Source organism: Ambystoma mexicanum, chromosome 5q (genome assembly GCF_040938575.1).
Source record: "Ambystoma mexicanum isolate Mex_15411 chromosome 5q, UKY_AmexF1_1, whole genome shotgun sequence".
Taxonomy (NCBI): domain Eukaryota; kingdom Metazoa; phylum Chordata; class Amphibia; order Caudata; family Ambystomatidae; genus Ambystoma; species Ambystoma mexicanum.
This window is the reverse complement of record NC_090933.1, coordinates 816074962-816096216: the sequence shown is the minus strand read 5'-3', so window position 1 is coordinate 816096216 and position 21255 is coordinate 816074962. Positions and strand designations below refer to the sequence as shown.

General features: G+C 49.0%; 1 protein-coding gene across 1 annotated transcript in view; it reads left to right on the top strand.

Annotated features, from left to right (window-relative positions):
• PSKH2 (protein serine kinase H2) overlaps positions 1 to 21255 on the top strand; it is a 427454-nt gene that overhangs the window by 301587 nt on the left and 104612 nt on the right. The gene's annotated exons all lie outside the window — the stretch shown is intronic.

The window sequence follows — 21255 nt, the reverse complement described above, 5'->3', positions numbered from 1 at the left end:
GTCGACGGGATGTTCGGATTAGCCTTTTTTAGCTGAGCTGGGGTAATATAATACCTATAACAGAGTTTGTAGCCCCCTTCCCTGTTCGTGATGCACTGTGAGCTCTTGTGCAATCTAGACCAGATTTTCAGCCATCCTCCACCTCCATTTCCCACCCCAGGTCCTTCTCCCATTCTAACATGTACCTTTCTTTTCTATAAGGATCTGACCTCTCTAAAAGTTGATAAAGAGCTGATGTTCTCCCTATTTTAGTCGGGGTGGTTAGAGAGAGTTCCAATGTGGTTGGTTCTCTGGAGCATTTTTCCCTGAGTGCCCTATGGGACAGCCAATGCCGAATTTGGGCATAGTGAAATCTTTCCTGCTCCCCTACCCCAAATTTAGTTTTGCATCTTTCGAACGATATGGGTGCACCCTGTTCTAGGAAGTCGCTCGTTTTTAGTAAACCTCCCTCCTTCCAAGGCTGGAAGCCATGCGGGGGGTTGCCTGGAGAGAAATCGGGGTTGTTCCAGATGGGGAATAGGTGACCCAACGGACTTCGGACACCCCATTTCCGGGCAGCAGCTTTCCAGCTGCGAACAATTGTGAGTGTAGCGGAGAGGGGCCCATTCTTAGCTTGTGGTTTTATATTTGGTAGGTGTGGGAGCTCTGATGGGGCGACCGGGCACCAGGCCTCCTCCAATTGGATCCACCGTGGGGGATCTGCTTCTTGGACCCAGGAGTATGTGTGTGACAGCTGCACCGCTAGGGCATATCTGGCAACATCAGGCACCCCCAGCCCCCCCTGCGCTTTCCCCCGCATCATAATTCTTCTTCCGATTCGGGGCCTCCCCACCCCCCCAGACAAATTCCATCATTTTCTTTTGCAAAGCTACTAGTGCGGGGCCCGGAATGTGGATCGGTAATGCTGTACAGTAGTACAGCCATCTGAGGATTAAATACATTTTTAGGGCTGTGATCCGCCCAAACCAGGAGATTTCTTGGGTCTTCCATTGCTTTAGATCGTTATGAAATTCCCTAAATAGCTGTGGGAAGTTGCTTGAATACAAGCATGATGGGTCTCTGGTGATATGTACCCTGAGGTATTCGAGTGCTCCTTTTACCCGTGGGATCGTCATAAGCGGTTTAAGGCTATCTCTTTCCGATTTGGGGAGGTTAATTGCTAGGGCAGAGGATTTGTCCAGGTTTACCCTGAACCTGGATAGAACTCCGAATTCTTTGATTTCTTCCCAAAGGGCCACAAGAGACGGCGCCAGGTTTGACGCTGTTATTAACACGTCGTCCGTGTATAACGCAATTTTGTATTTGTGGCCTCCCACAGTGATCCCCTTATTCCTCGTATTCCGCCTAATTCTCGCCGCAAATGGTTCCATGGATAGGGCAAAAATTAAAGGCGATAGAGGGCAGCCTTGCCTAGTGCCCCTAGATATACGTACTGCTTCAGATCTGGTGCCGTTGAGCCGTAATTGTGTGGTGGGATTTTGATAATTGGCCATAACCCATGTAGTAAAATGTGGCCCGAAGCCAAAGTGCTCTAGCACGGCTCGGATGTACCCCCAGTCCACCAAATCAAAAGCTTTATGCGCATCCAGAGACAGGACTGCCATTCCCACCCCCAGCTTGTGGGCACTTTCAATGATATTTATTGTTCGCCTTATGTTATCATGGGTCCCCCTTCCTGGGATGAAACCTGTTTGATCGCGATCTATCAAGTTCGAAGAACAGCCCCCAATCTGCTAGCCAGGACCTTGGCAAAAATGTTCCCATCGTTGTTCAGCAGTGAGATCGGGCGATAAGAGGTAGCCAATTCGGGGTCTTTTCCTGCTTTATGCAGCAGAACTGTGAGCGATTCAGCCATTGACCCAGTGACCGAATTCGAGGATAGGAAAGAGTTAAATAGAGTAGACATCTACGGTGCAAGTATGCTAGCATATTTTTATAGAAGTTAGCGGTCAGGCCATCTGGGCCCGGTGCGGTGGATTTGAGAGCTTTGATGGCATCTAAGATTTCTTCGCTGGTGATAGAGGATTCTAATGAATCTAGTCGGGACATATTTTGAGGGCGAATAGAGCTCAAGTAATCTGGCAAGCTGTATAATTTGGTAGGCTCCCCTGACATTACAGATTTATGATGCCTCACCAGTTCACTGATTTTATCCGCTTCAGAGTAGCATACTTTACCGTCAGCTCCCGCAAGTTTGAGGATATTGTTTCTACTGCAGATCTTTTTCAGTTTTTGCGCTAGTACCTTTTTCGCCTTATTTCCTTTGCTGTAGTAGAATTGCCTAGTGAAGGCTAGAGCTCTGGCAGTTCGGTCAACGCAGTGTATTTCTAGTGCTGTTTTGGCTTTCCTCAGGGCTCTTTCTATTTTCCTGGAGCTGCGGGATTTAAGCTTGGTTTCTAAATGTTTACCTTCTCCTCCAGCTTGGCTGCAGCGATATTCGCGATCCATTTCTGCTCCGCCCCTGCACTGATAAGAGACCCTCTGACCACCGTTTTCATAGCGTCCCAGATCATATTGATGGGGGAGACATCGATTGTGTTTTCCTTGAAGTAGTTGGAAATTGTTTTGCCGACTTCCGATCTGATGTACGCGTCCAGCTCTAGGGAATCGTTCAGTTTCCAATGTCTCTGAATAGGGTGCTATTGGCTCGAGATAACGAGGTTTGCGGACACTGGGGCGTGATCGGACAATATGCATGTGTGTATTTCTCTTTACTTAGACACGGATATAGCACCCCGTAGATTAGTATGAGATCAATTCTCGAGAAGCCTTTGTGGGTGCAGGAGTAATGGGTATAGTCCCTTGATGTCCCGTTGAATAGCCTCCAGGCGTCGACAGATTCAGTTTCCCTGAGCAGTTTCGCCAGGGATAGTGCGTGTGCGAAGTCCGCTTTATTGGGCGGCAGGGTTTTGTCCATTTGAGGATCTGGCATAGTATTGAAATCTCCACCCATGATCAAGTGCCCTTCCTGAAATGATAAAATGATCGGGATTAATTCTGCGATGAAGTTAGCTTGGGATGTGTTGGGGCCGTAGATTGTGACGATAGTGATTGGGAGTTCCTCAAATAGGCCTTTTAGTAGGAGGAACCGACCCTCCGGATCTCTTCTAATGGTGACTTTTGACAATGGGACCCTGTCACTCAGCAGTATTGCCACCCCTCTTTTTTTTACCCCAGATGTGGCGAAGTACGCTTTTTTATATCTGCTGAATCTGACCTGATGTTCGTCTTCCTGTAGCAGATGGGTTTTTTGAAGGAGGACAATGTCCCCGGCTAATTGTCCGAGCCTATATTCAATTGATCTGCGCTTCCTTGGTGAGTTTAGGCCTTGGACATTTCAGGAGAGGATTACTGCTTCGCGAATGTCAGCCATTCCCTCTCTCTCCTGCGCTAGCCATAATTAGTTCTTTGTCCCCCGTTGATACCTGCTTCTTTAAGTGCAAAGCGAGATTGTTGCGCTGGCATAACTCAAGCAATGGTGTCGATGTATTATGTTGTGATGCTGTCCGAGAGGATGGGCAGTGAATGACCCGACTCTTGGTGCTTTGAACTTGTCCCTCTGTGTCCCTCTCACACCCTCGTCCCCTATCCCTTCTTGAACTAGTAGGAAAAAACACATCTTACTGACACTGGGCAAACTGGTGGTGCAAGTGCTCTCAAAGGTGGCCAACTGGGCCGCCAAGACAAAATGAAGTGGAGCTCGAACATTGCTCCCGCACTGCAACTTTGAGAAGAAGTTCCACCTGCCACTGAGCCAGCCTGCCGTGAGAGTGTTAATTCTGTAAGGGCCATTGGACCCCTCCCCTATGGCACCCCAAGTCGAGGGGAATAGTGAGATGGAGGACAGAGCGCCCCGGTGCTCCCTCGATGTTGGTGTCGGTCAGCCCGGCTTAAAGTCCTTCATATGGGGAGCCCGGGGCTTGCGCTGTCTACAGGCTTTCAACCAAGTTCCCTCCGCTTGCTTTCCGGGGACGCCTCGACCTGACTCCTCAGATCCCGATTCCCCCTCTCCTCCTCTGACACCCATGAATTTGTCTGCCTCTTTTGGTGATTGGATTTGTTTCAAAGCCCCATCCCATGTGAATCTGACAGAGGTCGGAAAACCCAAGCGGTATTGGACCTTCCTTTCACGCAGCCATTCCGTGAGCATGCGCATAGCTTTTCGTTTTTTGAGAGTTGAGTTCACTAAATCTTGGTAGAGCGAGATTGTAGACCCTTGGAAGGTGATTTGGTGCATTTGCCCTGCCTCTCAGTAGAAATGGACTCTCACCAGGACATCTGGGGGGAGAGCAGATGACTGCCTAGGCCTTGTTCTATGAACCCTATCCAGTTCCAGCAGCAATTAGTCCGGGAGGGTGATGATGAACCTGAGAAAGTCTGAAACATAATTCTTTAAATCTGCATCTGGAATTGACGATGGAATCCCTCGCAGGCGGATATTATTCTTTCGGGACCGATTCTCTGCGTCCTTCAGCTTGACTTCTAGGAGGTCGCACCTCGCTTCCAGGGATGAAATCCTATCCCAGTCTTCCTTGCCCTCAAACGGTTGGTCGCAGACCTCGGATTCGAGTTCCGAGGTTCGGCTTTCTACCTCTGCCACTCTCTTATGAAGGGAGTTGATCTTTTTCGTCACCTCCTCTGTGCTTTTCTGGATTTCTTTGGTGAGCGCCGAAAGCAGATCTTGGAGGTCGGCTTTAGTGACCATTTGTGACGAGTTGTGGGCTGCAGCGTTGTGTGTGGTATTGGTGTCTGTGTCCTCCGATATATCCCCCTTTTTAGTTCTCTCGGTGGATGAGCTTTTCATTAGGGACGCCTTCACGCTTCTTGCCATTTTGCTTCTGTTAGGATGTTTCGGCAGCACCCACAGCCCTCTGTGCCTCGCGCCATTCCTCCGGTGGGGGTTGCCGGTGTAGGCCCTGATCCTACGTTTCCACACTCTGGGCCCCCTGCAGGATTTCAATGGGTTTTGCACGGTGTCTCTGCGGGGCCAGAGGTGGGGACTCGGGTATTATTAGGCCTCAGGCTGGGCTAGTTCTTGCTACCCTGTGATAGCAGGGGCGGAACAGGATCCAGGAAGAGCGTGCAGGGACCAGTGCTGGCTGGGGAGAAGCCGAGGAGGACCGGGTTGTTGGCGATCCCCCCTACAGCTGGGCCCCCTGCTGGATGGGGAGTTGGAAATCTCCCTGATGGATATAGCTGGCAGTGGGGAGGCCACTTGGCAGGAGCCCAAGATCTGGGATCCCCTCCGAGGTATATTGGATCAGTAACCCCGCTGGTGTCCGTAGAGGGGGGGAATTGAGGGCCCGCATCCACCAAAGGGCCGTGCTCCCTACAAGGCACAGCTGAGTCCCCCTCAACCGCAGCTCCTCACCTCGTATGAAACAAAAGGTTCTGTGGATAAAGAACTTCTATGGGTGGCCGTAGGGGGAATGCCAGCACGGAACAGGAGAACCACCATCAAGAAGAGCAGAGCCGGATGGGCCAGGTGAAGGCTGGAGCACTTGCTGACTGCTGCTTGTTGGATGCTGGCGGAGGGGATCTTGGCCCAGGAGTGCCAGACCTGAGCGGAGAGCTGCGGACAAGGACGTAGTCTGCCGGTGTGTTCACTAGAGGACAGAGGCGCCCCGATGTGGTGCCGTCCCCCTGGGGCCTCTGGGCAGTCGATCCTACTGTTGTTGAGATGCGGGGGGCCCTGGAGCTGCACGGGCCAGCTGCGAGTTTGCTCCGGTGGGCCAGGGGAAGGAGCCGGATTTCATGTATGGACATGCGACCGAGGAGGGGCTGTGCTGTGCAGGCGGGCGGAGACAGGATGGCTTGCTGGCTCAGGGGAAGCCCACTATTTTGGAGGGCTTCTATGCTTTCCCGCCGGCCCGTTCCCAGCCCGCAAGACGTGTAAGATAGATAGTTATGCTGCAGGGTGGCGCTGTGGGCTGTCTCCACAGGATGGGCTGAAATGCGACGCTGGAACCTACGTCCACACCAACACGAGTTCGGAAGCTGATGTGGCGGGTTGCCTCCGGCAGATCACGCAGTGCGGGCAGATGAGCTGGATCTATTTGGCGGCCCGAGCTGCTTCAACACGGTGGCCTCTCTCCCTCATGGCTGGTCTGCGTAACCCGCAGTTGCAGCCGCCATTTTATGCCATGCGGGCTCTGCCTGCTATTTTGGGCCGCATCGAGGTGATTTGGCCCCAGATACGGACCAAACTCCAGCGACAGCTGCGGTGAGTGGTCCCCCGAAGTATGTTTAATTTGCGGGGCTGAACGGGGGGTATATCCAGCGATATTGATTGCAAAGCACTGCACCACACAGGAGCTCCTAGGAAGCCATGCCGATCGCGGCAGCTCCGAGCCACGCCCCTGAAATGGGTGTTTTGCAAGCGTGACAACATGGCCGCCGCCACCTGAGCACCGGAGTGCTTCGCTGGATTTGTCTCCTCAAGGGGCTGTGATTGGCCATGGCCCAACACTTCCGGGTCAATCTCGATTGACCTGGAAGCTCCCAGGTCATTTCTCGATTCCAATATTACAATCTAAAATGGCTTTTTTGCAAGCGCGCCAACATGGCCACCGCCACCCGAGCACTGGAGTGCTTTGCTGGATGTGTCTCGAGGGTCTGTGACTGGCCATGGCCCAACTCTTTTGAGCCAATCAGGATCACCGTCAGGCGAATGCTGGCCCCCCTCCAAAGGCCCACTCCTTAGGCCCCTGAATGAGCCTGTCTGAGTTTGGCGGATCTGCAAGCTCGTTCACATAGCCTGCTACGACTCTGTTAAAAAAGACAGCAGCAAGAGCATCCACCAGTACCGGTAAGGCCACCCTTTCTAACTCAGCCACCATCCCTCCACGACAACTACTACACGTACCACCGTGTGGCATATTGCATATTTGCTTTCTACCTTGTCCATTCCATACGGGCTCAACCTGGCCATCAGTTCTTATCTTCACACACACCCTCCTGATTTTCACACACGGTCTAGTGCCTGTGCTCATGGAAATGATCAGAGGTATGCAGTTTGGCTTTACTCCATTACCCCTGGATGTCCCACTCCAAAAGCAGATCCGAGATGCATGATATGTTCACTTTGGCCAGAGAATACTCCACTTTGATGTGCTCTGCTAATTAACTGCATTTAGATGTGTGCCCCTGATTAACCACATTTAGAGGTGTGCCCTTGATTAACTGCATTCTGTTGTCTGCCCTTGATTAACTGCATTTAGATGTGTGCCCTTGATTAATTGCATTTAGATGTGTGCCCATGATTAACTGCATTTAGATGTGTGCCCTTTATTAATTGCATTAAGATGTGTGCCCTTGATTAACTGCATTTAGATGTGTCCCCTTGATTAATTGCATTTAGATATGCGCCCTTGATTAACTGTATTTTGTTTTGCCCCGCTGATTAACTGCATTCAGATGTGTGCTCTAGATTCATTGCATTTAGAAGTGTGCCCTTGATTATCTGCATTTAGATGCGTGCTCTTGATTAATTGCATTTAGATGTGTGCCCTTGATTAACTGCATTAGATGTGTGCCCTTGATTGATTGCATTTAGATGTGTTCCCATGATTAACTGCATTTAGATGTGTGCCCTTTATTAATTGCATTAAGATGTGTGCCCTTGATTAACTGCATTTAGATGTGTCCCCTTGATTAATTGCATTTAGGTATGCGCCCTTGATTAACTGTATTTTGTTTTGCCCTGCTGATTAACTGCATTCAGATGTGTGCTTTAGATTCATCGCATTTAGAAGTGTGACCTTGATTAACTGCATTTAGATGCGTGCCCTTGATTAATTGCATTTAGATGTGTGCCCTTGATTAACTGCATTAGATGTGTGCCCTTCATTAATTGCATTTAGATGTGTGCCCTTGATTAACTGCATTTAGATGTGTGCCCTTGATTAATTGCATCTAGATGTGTGCCCTTGATCAATTGCATTCAGATGTGCACCCTTGATTAATTGCATTTAGATGTGTGCTCTTAATTAATTGCATTTAACCCAACCTACACACAGCAACCCACCCACCTAAAGCCATCACAGGCTGCTGCCTCGGTGCATTACCGCAATATCAAAGTCGCCCGAGAAACTCAAATTTAGGTCTCATTCACCTTTAGCCAGTCGCCCAACAACCATCCCACAATGCTGCCCTCCATCAAACCTCACTAACTAGGCCTGGACTTACCCCTGCCTGGCCCCACCAAGACATGGGCAACCAGAAGCCAATGATCTGCCTCGCCAACATTTTTCAGCATGTCACCTACAACTACAAACATACATTCACCCAATAAATGTCAGAAAACCTCCCAGACTCTCACGACATCCCTCCAACACACTTCCTGCCCTATGTATGCCAACCCAACTCCTCAGCTCTCCCACAGGACACAGAATTTAAGCTCACTAGGTTCTAGTCAACACCACCGATCACTTGGAGGAATGTACACCTCAACTTGAGACCCACCTTCCCCACCACGATGAGAACATAACAACAATGCCATCCTGTCACTTACCATAAACTCAAGGAGAAACAAACATGCTCCCTCTTGTCCAATACCCTCTCTAGCCCTAAACACTCACCTAACAATATCACCTTTACCACTGACACTAAAGCAAACATCATAACACTCCTCGCAAGAGCACTTACCAATGCAAGATCCCTCCTTGCCCACTCCCTTGACATCTCAGACCTCATCACCACCAACCAACCAGACCTCCTACCAATCACAGAAACTTGGCTACACCCAGCGAATGGCCTGTCCCTCTACTTAGCCATCACAGACAGCTACACCATCCTCAAGAAAGATAGACCAGCATCCAAAGGAGGCAGAGTCGCCTTTATTACTAAAAACACACTACCCATCAGGGAAATTCCCGACCACTCCATCTGCTCAACTGAGCTTCTCTCAGTCAAAATTGCCTTATCCGCTACAACCACACAACCACTATCCACCTAACCTACAGTCCCCTGGCCCATTGCTTTGCTTTGAGGAAGACATCGCACAACTCCTCTCCACCAACACAAAACCCTCCTCTAAAATCATTTTTATGAGAGATGTCAACATAGGACTCAGTGATCCAACGGATCCCTATGAACACGCCCTAGCCAACTCCATTGAGTCCCTAGGCTTCTCCCACCTGATGTGAAACCCCACACATAACAAGGGATGCATTCTAGATTGGTTAGCAGACCTCAACTGCAACACCAACATTCTATCCAACGAGCCATGCCCATGGTCCGACCACAACATCATCACCTTCAATAGTACACAGATTGGTCGTCCTGAGGACCCACCCCAACCAGCACCAGCTTCCCTCTCGAGACACTCACAGAACATAAAACCAGCCAATCTACTACCCCTGCTGCTACCGCTAACTGCTCTTCCTGATGCAAACACTGACACAACTACCATGGTCGAGCTATACAACCAAACACTCCTCAATACCATCAATAAAGTAGCCCCTCTGAAAATTCGCAAATCCAAACCAAGTGCCCACCTCAATACATGGTACACCCGTAATTTCAAAACCCTTTGTGCCTCTAAAAGAGCAGCGGAGACCACCTGGTTAAAAACACCGTCAGACAAGAACAAACATTTCACTGCCCTCTCCAAACAATACAAACAAGCTATTCTGCAAACCAAAGGCACGACATACAAAACAGGTGAATTGAAGAAGAAAACTTGGGCACAAAAGAGATATTTGCTATCCTGCTAGAGCTTGAAACACCAGCTCCCCCACCTGACAATTCCACCAAAGACATCAGCTGGTGTGTGAACATCCAAAATGCTCTCCTTGACAAGATCCCCCTACTCCAAACCAAAATCATTGAAAAAAACAACAAACTTCCAACAACAGACCAGCCTTCAGTGCAGCCCACCCCCCCCTCTCTCTCCATTCCTAGGTTCAAATTCTCTCCGGTCGCCACAGCTGAAACTAACAATATCATTAAAGGGCTGAAACCATCAAAATGCCAAGGAGACACTTGCCCGGCTACATTAATAAAGGACTACTCTGAAGAGCTTGCCCCCTTCATCACGGTGCTAATCAACAACTCCTTCTCAACTAGAAATGTCTCTGAGAATCTAAAAGAAGCCTTGGTACGCACCTCCTCAAGAAGCCCACATTAGACACAAACATTCCTACCAACTTCCACCCCATCACGACTGTACCCTTCCTACTCGAAATTCTTGATAGAGCTGCTTACCTGCAAATCCAAAATTATCTGGAAACCCATAATCTCGTCGGCCTCCACCAATCTGGCTTCCGCTCCGGTCACGTAACAGAATCCACCGTTTTGGACTAAAAAATTCAAATTAATGAAATCAAACATAATGGCAACATGGTCATCCTCCTTCTATTTGAACTCGCTGCAGCCTTTGACCTGGTGAATCGCCAAATATTCTGCCAACACCTCTCCTCAGTTGCTAATTTCTCAGACAAAGCCATAGCTTGGATAAAGTCCTTCCTATCTAACCACACTATGACAGTGTTTTTTACCTCAGTGGCTGCCTCACCCTGCCCCAGTCACCTGTGGAGTGTCCCAAGGCTCTTGCGTCTCACCTACCCTGTATAATGTCTTAACTAGGGCCCAATACATAAATAATGTCTTAACAAAAACCCTCTTTGATCTCCTTGATGTCCTGAGTGTCAACTACACTAATTATGGAGATGACACACAAATCCTCCTACCTATCTCTGGCGACTACGTCACAGACTCCAACGCACTAAGCAAACTATACCTAACCATCCGGACGTGGATGGCACAACACCTACTTTGTCTAAACGATGAGAAAACAGAACTACTCCTTATTGGCACACAGGTTTGGCTAAACACACTCAATGACTCATACAAAGCCTATCTCATCGATGGGAACAACGTCACTGTTGCCAATGAGGTAAAGATCCAAGGAGTATACCTAGACTCCACGCTTTCACTAACCAGACAAGTTAACACCATTGCTTCAGTAGAAGCATACATTGCAAAATGTATCAATCCCTTCAGAACATTCCTTTCTACTGAGAACTGCATCACATTCACTGGAACCCTCATGCTTTCCAGGATCAACTACTGCAATTCCTTGTTTGCAGGCACCAATGCACAAAATATAAAAAAACTATAACGCAGTAAGAGTAGTGCTAAACATCTCTGAAAAACAACACATTTCCACAGCCAGACGTAACATTCACTGGCTCCCAGTCCAAGAACACATCACGTTCAAAACACTAGCACTGACCCACAAATGTATCTCAAACACTGCCCCTATCTACCAGCCCAGACAGATCACCACAACCTAATCAGCCAGACCTACCTGGGCTGCCTACTCACATTTACTTGACATGCCTAGATACAGGCGCCAGAAAGCCGGTGGGAGGAGCTTCCCAGTGGTCACAGCCAAACTCTGGAACAAATTCCCTCTAGCCCTAAGATCTGATAACTCCTTCTGGTCATTCCACAAATGCCTCAACACCTGGCTCTTCTCAAAAGACCCCCAAGCTTAACAGAACCTCCCTAACTTGACAACACACAAAACTTTCCTTGTCAGGAAATTCAGTCCTATATAACCAGCATTTAGTAAGTATGACTATAACCACTGCAACCGTATCTGTAAATAATGTATCAACTATGTCTGCAACCCTGTATACACGGCAAACAGAAATCCGACCCTAGATAGCCTACACTTACTAAGTATGTTTATAACCATTGCAACCATCATCTGCAACTGTTGTATTACCTATGTCTTTAACCCTGTAATTATTGCCTTCGTGCAAACCAGCGGCCAGATACCCCCGGGTTTGGTGTGCTTTACAAATGTCAAAATACATACATTAATAAATAAACAGTGATATTCTCCTGTGTAAAACAAATCAGACCGACAGGGAAAAGAATGTGTAGAGTTACAATCTCTTTTGGCAAAAATAGGCTTATTTGAGCTGAGAGAGATATATATGATTTTAAAGAAAAATTAGAAATGGAGTTTATCAATGAACAGGGAGAAATCAGTAATTTTTCAGATGTGTTATCCTTCATTCCCTCGTTCATAGAGAATTCCTTGAGGCTGAGGGAATTGAACCATATTTCGAGTAGGCCTTATTTTGATCCGACTATTCAACAGATAAGGAGACCATAGGAGAGCATTGAGAAGACTGATTCAATTGGGATCTACTGCTCCGAGGATATGAGTGAATTTAGGAGACTGAAAGAGAGTTCCAAAAACAAAATTAAATCAATAGGAACACTAGTCTACCAAAGGGAAAGCAAAACAATGATTTCCTGTATATTGGGGTAGAAAGTTGTGAGTTATTTCCAACTAATTAAACAAAAGGAGGTCAACCAAAAGGTTGCACAATCTAACGCAATATCGGAAAAAGTTCGGATTTTACATTTTGCAAGACTATACAATTGACCAGCTCATCCTTTAGTAAGTTGGGATAATGTGAAATCTGTGAACTGGTCTATGTCCCCTTCAGTAGAACAAACAGAAAATATAATTCGCACAAATAAGTAATTCTAGAGTCCCCTAGGCCGAATGGACTCTGTAATAAACTCATCAAAGCTCACCCAGAAGCTTGGGCAAAAATCCTATATGGGTATTTTCAGTGGATTATTGAACTCAAAAGTATCCCAGCTTCTTGGAATGAGGCATACATTGTTCCCATTTTTAAGAAGGGTACAAGAGAAGCTGCTGAAAACTATAGACCAATTGTGCTACTTGATGCGGATTCAAAGATTTCTGGGTCAGTACTTCTCTCTTACCTTGAAGAATGGACAAATAGAAATAGTATCCTCAAACCTAATCAATTGGGTTTTCGATCAAATGTTGGTACCAAGGTGGCTGGTTGAATTATAAATCATGTACAACATCTTGTCCAGGAAGGGAAATTGAAGGAAGTGTATATCGTTTCTGTTGACTTATTAGCTTTTGATCATGAAAACCTAAATAAACTGTGGAAAAAGCTTTCAGATTGGGGGCTCCCTAATGGACTGCTGACGCCTCTTATTAACCTGAGTGAACATTCAACCCTCAGAATTAGGCTGAACTGTGAAGGACTGTTGTCCTCAAAGATTGAGCTGAATAGTGGTTTACACCAAGGCTGCATATTGGCGCCATTCTTATTTAATGCATAAATTGCAGACTTGGGGGAGTAAACAAATAAACGAGAGGGAGGGTTAGATTGCTTAACAATGGTTATAATTGGGTTCTGCCCAAGCTATATTTTATAATACAAAAGGAGAAGGGGGGAGAGACCACCCACTAGACTAAACGTCTGTGTGTAATGCTCCTCAGTGATAAAAAGTTCTGAATAATCTGAAGGGTGAGAAAGGCAGCAGCAACTAGTTGCCACCTGTCATATCTGTAGGAAAACAGTGTATCTTCATGAACCGATTATAACTTTAAGACAACTCAGCCATTGTGAGTGAAGAAGAGAAAAAGGGTGGGCAGAGAAGGTTCTATCTACCCCTGCCTCTTTATACCACTACACCTAGACTGCGTTGGTGGGCCACCTATCTAATAGTAGATAGAGTAAGGAAAAAAAAACAAGAAAAAGAAAGACATCTCAATTTCTAGTTTTCTCAATTGTTTATATTCTGTATCTGATTTTACTTGTATCTCTAACTGCTATTGTGCTTGTTTGTTCTTAAGTAGTCATAATATTGACAGGAGTGCCAGAGGTGGGTTTATTGTGTTTGTAACAAAAAAAAGGGGAAAGAGAGAGGGATAACGTGGAGGCAAATCTCCACCAGTATTTTGGCAATGGTTGCTTTATTGGCCAGTATAGAACGTTAGTATGGCGTAATTAAAAAGGTACTCTCCTTTGAGTGGTTAAAAATTACTGTGAAGACTCAGCCACAAAGGGTAGATCCAGTGATTTGTAGATTTCCCTGTTGCTGAAATGGGAAATGCAGCAGGAAGCCTCCCGCTGTCTCCACGTGTTTTGTCAACCAGTTTCGGTGGGCTCTATAATTTGTACCACCTTCTTCAGGACTGTATTCTTGGTAGGTTTGAAGTGTTATCTGCGTATATGAAGAGACCATTTTACTGGGACTCTGATTCCATTTCCAACATGCATATACATTGGAATGATCTCACTCGAGACTTGTTCGGCAGAGGCATTCAGACTGATCAGTTCACATCTGTGACTAAGGTGCAGATTGGTGTATTAGAACATACAGGAGACTTCCTTGTGAAGCACCCGTGTTGACCGATTTCTTTCCTGACTCGCATTTGTGTCCACATTCTTCCAGGGTGTCAGGGGTAGAACCTTCTCTGCCCCCCCTTTTCTCTTCTTCACTCACAACTGCTGAGTTGTCTGCAAGTTATAATTGGCTCATGAAGACACACTGTTCTCCTAGAGATGTGACAGGTGGTAACTAGTTGCTTCTGCCTTTCTCACCCTTGAGACTTTTTTATTTTTTATCACTGAGGAGCATTACACATGCCCCTCACACACAGACATTTAGGCTAGGACTGGGTATGTACGCTGATGAAATTATGCTGTTAGACTGTAAAGAGGTGGGTATCCAGAGAACGTTGAACAGTATTGAAGCGTACTGCATGGAAAATGACCTAATTATAAATATTCTGACGCCCATGTAATTACCATAACAGCAGGAAAGCACATTAAGAGAAAGGGGCTGAAAAAGTAACAGAGGTAGTTATTTTGAGGTATCTGGGTAATGACATGTTAAGCACTCCAAGTAAAAGGGGAATGATGGGGGTTTTTTATGCAAAGGTATTAGTGGCTGTGGCCCAAATGAGAAATCTGAATTTTAAGTTTGGCTAATTTTCTATTATGCCCCTTTAAAAATTCGAGAAGTCCAACATAGTTCCTATCCTGATTTACGGGGAAGAAATCAATTTTTGTTTACTTGAGGAAAATGTTTCCCATCTGGAATGATTTTTGTGGAAAAAGTTCCTTAGGCTCCTCAAATCTATTCCGATTAGTGTTATCAGGCTTCAATTAGGTCTGTTGTCATTAGAGGCCCATATTATATGGAGGAGAACCCTTCTATGTGATATATTTAAAACCCATCTGCTTAATACAACATTTTAAGAATTCAGAGAGAATGATGCTTTATCTACAAATTGCTTTATCATCAGCACAACAAAAAAGTTAGAAGACTGAGGGATAGAAGGAGACCTATTGAATAAACCTCCAAGAAGTTATAAGCAAAAAATATGGTGAGCTGATTGGTGCCGCACGTGTGATGCAGTGGGTGGCTATGATAAATTCCAAAACCTCAGTCTGACCTACAAAAAGCTATGGGTGTGTCCCAATATTTGTTTAAATATCCGTCATGGAAAGCAGGATACATGCTATTCAGATTCAGGCTTGATATCCTTTCTGCAAGTGTAAACAGTGTCAAACGGAAAAAAAAAGAAGAGAGCCTGTCTGACATATGTAGATTCTGTGCTGGGCAGAGAGAGACCCTGGAACACCTATTTGTACACTGCGAGGCCCTAAAGTTGCATTGTTTAAGATGTTTTAAAAAATATATGAATATCTATGGCAACCATACTGGGTTGGTATTATGGAATTTGTGCTAGTCACAACTGCTGTATTACTTGAGTAAACCCTTGTTCCAATTCCTAAGTTTGATCAAACTAGTAGAATAATTGAAATGGTAAAGGCATGGGAATGAAAATATGCCTAGAAAATTGATTTGGTTTTGTTGCACTTGAGGGTGAATTTATTTTTATTTTTTTAAATTTTTTTAACTATTATTGGGACATTGGGGGTCATTCCGACCCTGGCGGTAGTGGGTTAATGGCACCGGTAAGGATGCAGGTGGCGCTAACCCCATACTGCCCTATTACGAGGTCCCTTAGCGGGTCCCACCAGGACCGGCTGGTTTTACCAGCCGGCCTTAGCAGGATCCGTTAAGGGACCATGGAGCTAATAACAGACCCGCAATTTGGGGGCCTGTTATTAGCTCCTTTCCCATTCCCATTGAGCCCTATGTGGGCTCAAATGGGAATCGGGAATGGTTTTCGAAATGGGGATTTACCGGGTACGCATAGGTTGGAATGTCCCGGTAAGTCCCCATTCCGACACTACGGACCCGGACCCGAGTTTGGAGGCAGCCATGGTGCTAATAGCACCATGGCTGCCTCCAAACTTGGAATGATCCCCATTGTTTTTAAAGATTGAGAAAAGTTATGATGATAATTGTAATCATGTGGTTGTTCCAAATGGTTTTAAGGTTAATGTATCTGTATCAAGTGTGTTTAATATATTGATGGGTTATGTTTCATGACATTTCGTGTGTTTTTGTAAGGTTTTCACATGTTTTAAAACTATATGCACAATAAAAGAAAAAAAATCAGAAAAACAGAAATCAAAGGGCAAACAGCTTTCTTTGCAAGGCGAAATGTGCGGTGTAAAAAGGTCATTGATTTTTTATTTTTTTTTATTTTTTATTGGCATTTCTTTAAACAATAACATCTGGGTCGACAGTGACCCCAAACTCCCTTCTCCCTCCCCCCACCCTCCCCACCGGTGATAGCGTCCATGTAGTTACTTCGGGTCCCCTGCAAGTTACTGTTCTAACTTGTAAACATGTCCAGGATGGGGATGTTGTGTGGGCACCACTGTATCATATAGTCACTTTGAAGGAACTCTATGACTGCTCCCCAATCTGCGGCAAATCCTTGTCTGTCTCCTTGGAGGTTGTATGTGATTCTCTCCATTGCTACATAGGTCCATATTCTGTGGAGCCATTCTTGAGTAGTAGGGGGGGACTTTTTTTTCCAATTCTGGGCTATAGCCAGCCATGCCGCTATTAGGAGCCCCATGAAGTTCCGCTTTTGCGTCTTGGAAAGAGTCCTATCCCCTGGGGGCCACATGCCACACATCCAGATTTCTTCCGCTAGATTCGACGTTCCCTCGAACGTTTCCTGCATGTGCGTTTTCACTGCCGCCCAGAATGGTTGTAGTTCTCCACAGTCCCACCAGATATGTCTCCAAGTGCCTGTGGTGGCACACCCTCTCCAGCAGTTTCCCTGGGAAGTGGGGAATATTTTATGGAGTCTTTCTGGGGTATAATGCCATTGCACCATCACTTTGATCCATGCCTCTCTAGTTTGGATTGCCCGGGTCCACTTGGCTATTATTTGCCACAGATATATCCACTGTTCCCTCGTGATTTGTTTGCCCAAGGTGGTTTCCCATTTTTTCATGTATAGCCACTTAGGGGCCGATTCATGGAACAAACGTGCGCCGAAAATCTTCGCGCAAGCATGCGCAAGCGGAAAAAAACAGGCGCACGCGCACGCGTGCGATTCATGGGAGTCCCTGCGCGTGTTCACCGCGGGATGTGCGCCAAACCCGTGCATGGCGCACAAGTCACTGCAACATCGCGAAAGGCGTTCGCAACGCGCACAGTGAAAGCGCACAACCTCAGCGCACACACCAGAAAGTGGGCGGGACATGGGGCATAACGCGCGGAATGGGGAACAACACTCGAAAATAAGGGCGTAACTGGGGATGTACTGCAGGGAAGCAGACGGAACGCCCACACGCACTCGAACCACACGTATTCATGGAATCGAATAGGGCAAAGCCACGCACAGCCAAAGACACGCACAAGCTGAAACACGGCCGCCACACGAAGGCAGGCGGTAGAGTCCCAGCGCATCAAAAAAGTGGCGCGCGGGAAGTTAAATACGCGATTGAGCGGGGTACGTGTATTTCGTGGGTGCGCGGGAAGTCACACACGCGATTGGCCTGGGTACGTGTATTTCAGGGGTGCGCGAGAAATTCTACACGCGATTGGCCTGGGTACGTGGATTACAGGGGTGCGCGAGAAAATCTACACGCGATTGGGCTGGGTACGTGGATTTCAGGGGTGCGCGAGAAATGCTACACGCGATTGGCTTGGGTACGTGGATTTCAGGGGTGCGCGAGAAATTCCACATGCGATTGGCCTGGGTACGTGTATTACAGAGGTGCGCGAGAAAATCTACACGCGATTGGGCTGGGTACGTGGATTTCAGGGGTGCGCGAGAAATGCTACACGCGATTGGCCTGGGTACGTGGATTTCAGGGGTGCGCGAGAAATTCTACACGCGATTGGCCTGGGTACGTGTATTACAGGGGTGCGCGAGAAAATCCACACGCGATTGGGCTGGGCACGTGGATTTCAGGGGTGCGCGAGAAATGCTACACGCGATTGGCCTGGGTACGTGGATTTCAGGGGTGCGCGAGAAATTCTACACGCGATTGGCCTGGGTACGTGTATTACAGGGGTGCGCGAGAAATCCTACACACGAATGGGCCTGTGCGAGTGGGGCAGTGTATTACGTGGGTGTGCGGGAAGTTGAAGAGGTGAATTGCCAGTGTGGGTCCTCCCAGGTCTCCCCTCTACCCCCTCCACGACCTCTGCAGGCAGCCCACACCACAGGGGACTGCCCTGCACCCCTGGTCATGTCCCGCAGGCAGCCCATCCACCATGGGCATTCCCCCCAGCCAAGCCACATGTCCCCTTGCACCCCCACCCCCAGCAGGCCCCCACTCATGTCCCCTTGCACCCCCACCCCCCAGCACTGTGGGGCACCTGCCAGCAGGCCCCCACCCATGTCCAACTCATGTTCCCCACCACCCCCGCCCCCCAGCACTGTGGGGCACCTGCCACCAGGCCCCCACCCATGTCTCCCACCACCCCCACCCCCAGCACTGTGGGGCACCTGCCACCAGGCCCCCACCCATGTCTCCCAGCACCCCTACCCCCAGTCACCAGGGGCAGCCTCCACAAGGCCCCCACCCATGTCTCCCACCATCCCCACCCCCCAGTCACCAGGGGCAGCCTCCACAAGGCCCCCACCCATGTCTCCCACCACCCCCACCCCTCCAGTCACCAGGGGCAGCCTCCACCAGGCCCCCACCCATGTCTCCCACCACCCCCACCCCTCCAGTCACCAGGGGCAGCCTCCACCAGGCCCCCACCCATGTCTCACACCACCCCCACCCCTCCAGTCACCAGGGGCTGCCTCCACAAGGCCCCCACCCATGTCTCCCACCACCCCCATCCCCCAGCCACCAGGGGCAGCCTCCACCAGGCCCCCACCCATGTCTCCCACCACCCCCACCCCCCAGTCACCAGGGGCAGCCTCCACAAGGCCCCCACCCATGTCTCACACCACCCCCACCCCCCAGCACTGTGGGGCACCTGCCACCAGGCCCCCAACCATGTCCCCTTGAACCCCCACCCCCCAGTCACCAGGGGCAGCCTCCACAAGGCCCCCACCCATGTCTCCCACCACCCCCATCCCCCAGTCACCAGGGGCAGCCTCCACAAGGCCCCCACCCATGTCTCACACCACCCCCACCCCCCAGCACTGTGGGGCACCTGCCAGCAGGCCCCCAACCATGTCCCCTTGCACCCCCACCCCCCAGCAGGCCCCCACTCATGTCCCCCTGCACCCCCACCCCCCAGCACTGTGGGGCACCTGCCAGCAGGCCCCCAACCATGACCCACTCATGTCCCCTTGCACCCCCACCCCCCAGCAGGCCCCCACTCATGTCCCCTTGCACCCCCACCCCCCAGCACTGTGGGGCACCTGCCAGCAGGCCCCCAACCATGTCCCACTCATGTCCCCTTGCACCCCCACCCCCCAGCAGGCCCCCACTCATGTCCCCCTGCACCCCCACCCCCCAGCACTGTGGGGCACCTGCCAGCAGGCCCCCAACCATGTCCCACTCATGTCCCCTTGCACCCACACCCCCAGCAGGCCCCCACTCATGTCCCCCTGCCCCCAGGTCCTGACGAAACGCAATCATGGCAGTAATGGGCAGCATACCCAGCACAAACACCCAGCCAAGGATTGCATCCACCCACATAGTAGATGCAATTACATGATACAACCCCAATGGCAAGTATGTAAATGAACACATGTCCGTCACACACACATACACAATGGGTGCAAGTGAATGTCAAAACCCATATCATGACATGCATGAAACCAATGAGAAAATACCACAAATGCAAGTAATAAATATATGTATTAAAGATGAAAATGAAGTAAAGAAATAAAACACACAACAATGGGGATGACAAAACAAATGGTCCATGTCCGAGAACTAATAGAAAAAATCAAAAAACAAAGGAATCCAAAAACTAATGTAGTCCAAAGCAAAATAATGGGGGGAAAAAATAAGAAAAAACCATTGCCTCATGGTGAACACAAATATAAATCCAACAAATGTTTTTCAAACATCAAACTATGCACAAGAATATCTTAGGGTCCATGAGCCCAACACCATAAATGAAACCTACTACTACTAACTAATAAAAAAAATATATACAGAAAAGTGGCCATTGTCCGAGCGGTCCAAAAAAAACTTAAAAAATAAAGGAAACCTAACACTAACTAACTAAAGAACTATATACAATGGCAGCGGGCAAGTCCTGCGGCTCACTCTGTGATCTTGCCGGCCAGGGCATCATCGAACTCCATGTCGATGTCCCGGAGGCGGGACTCTGTCCTGGCCCCGAGGTCTCGCAGGGACAACCCCGTGTTCACCTCAAACTCCCTGCGAGCTTCCTCGAGGCACTCAGCCCGCCTCAACGCCCGACGCATGGAGAACTCCGCCCTGACCATGGTGAGCCGCTCCTCTTCCGCCCGCTGCCGCTCCGCACCTATCCGCTGGACCAACTGCTCCCACACGGAAGACACTGCCATCCCAGGGTTCTCCTGCCCTCCGGCCGATGCCTGCCCCTCTGATCTTGATGGCCCCGAGCCATGATGCCTCCCACGTCGAGCCTGCTGCTGCCTCCGACGCCACTGCCTCTGCCAGCACGACGGCATCCAGGCTGATGGAATCCACTGATGCCGTCGTGCACGTGCCCTGCCAGATGATGCCGGCACATCCTCCATCTGCAGGGGGACAGTTGCTGGTGTGTCCACCCCTGCTGGACCTTCGACTCCCGACTGTGGCAGGGATGGGGTGCCCACCGAGCTGGCTGCGTTGGTCGGGGCAGGTCCACAGGGGGCCCTGGTGGCATCTGGGCCGGAAGACGGCATGGAGCACGACTGGCGCATGGCCTCCACAGAGGAGGAGAGGGTCGCCAGAAGGCCACACACATGTAGGAAACCCCCGACCATGGCGGCTCCCAAATGGTTCACGTACGCACGGTGCTCTTTGTGATGATGTGCATGCTCCTCCCGGGAAGCATGCACCTCATCACGAATGCCAGCCGTGCGCAACGCGACACCAATCAGGACCCTCTCCACACGGCCAGGGGTCCCCTCGT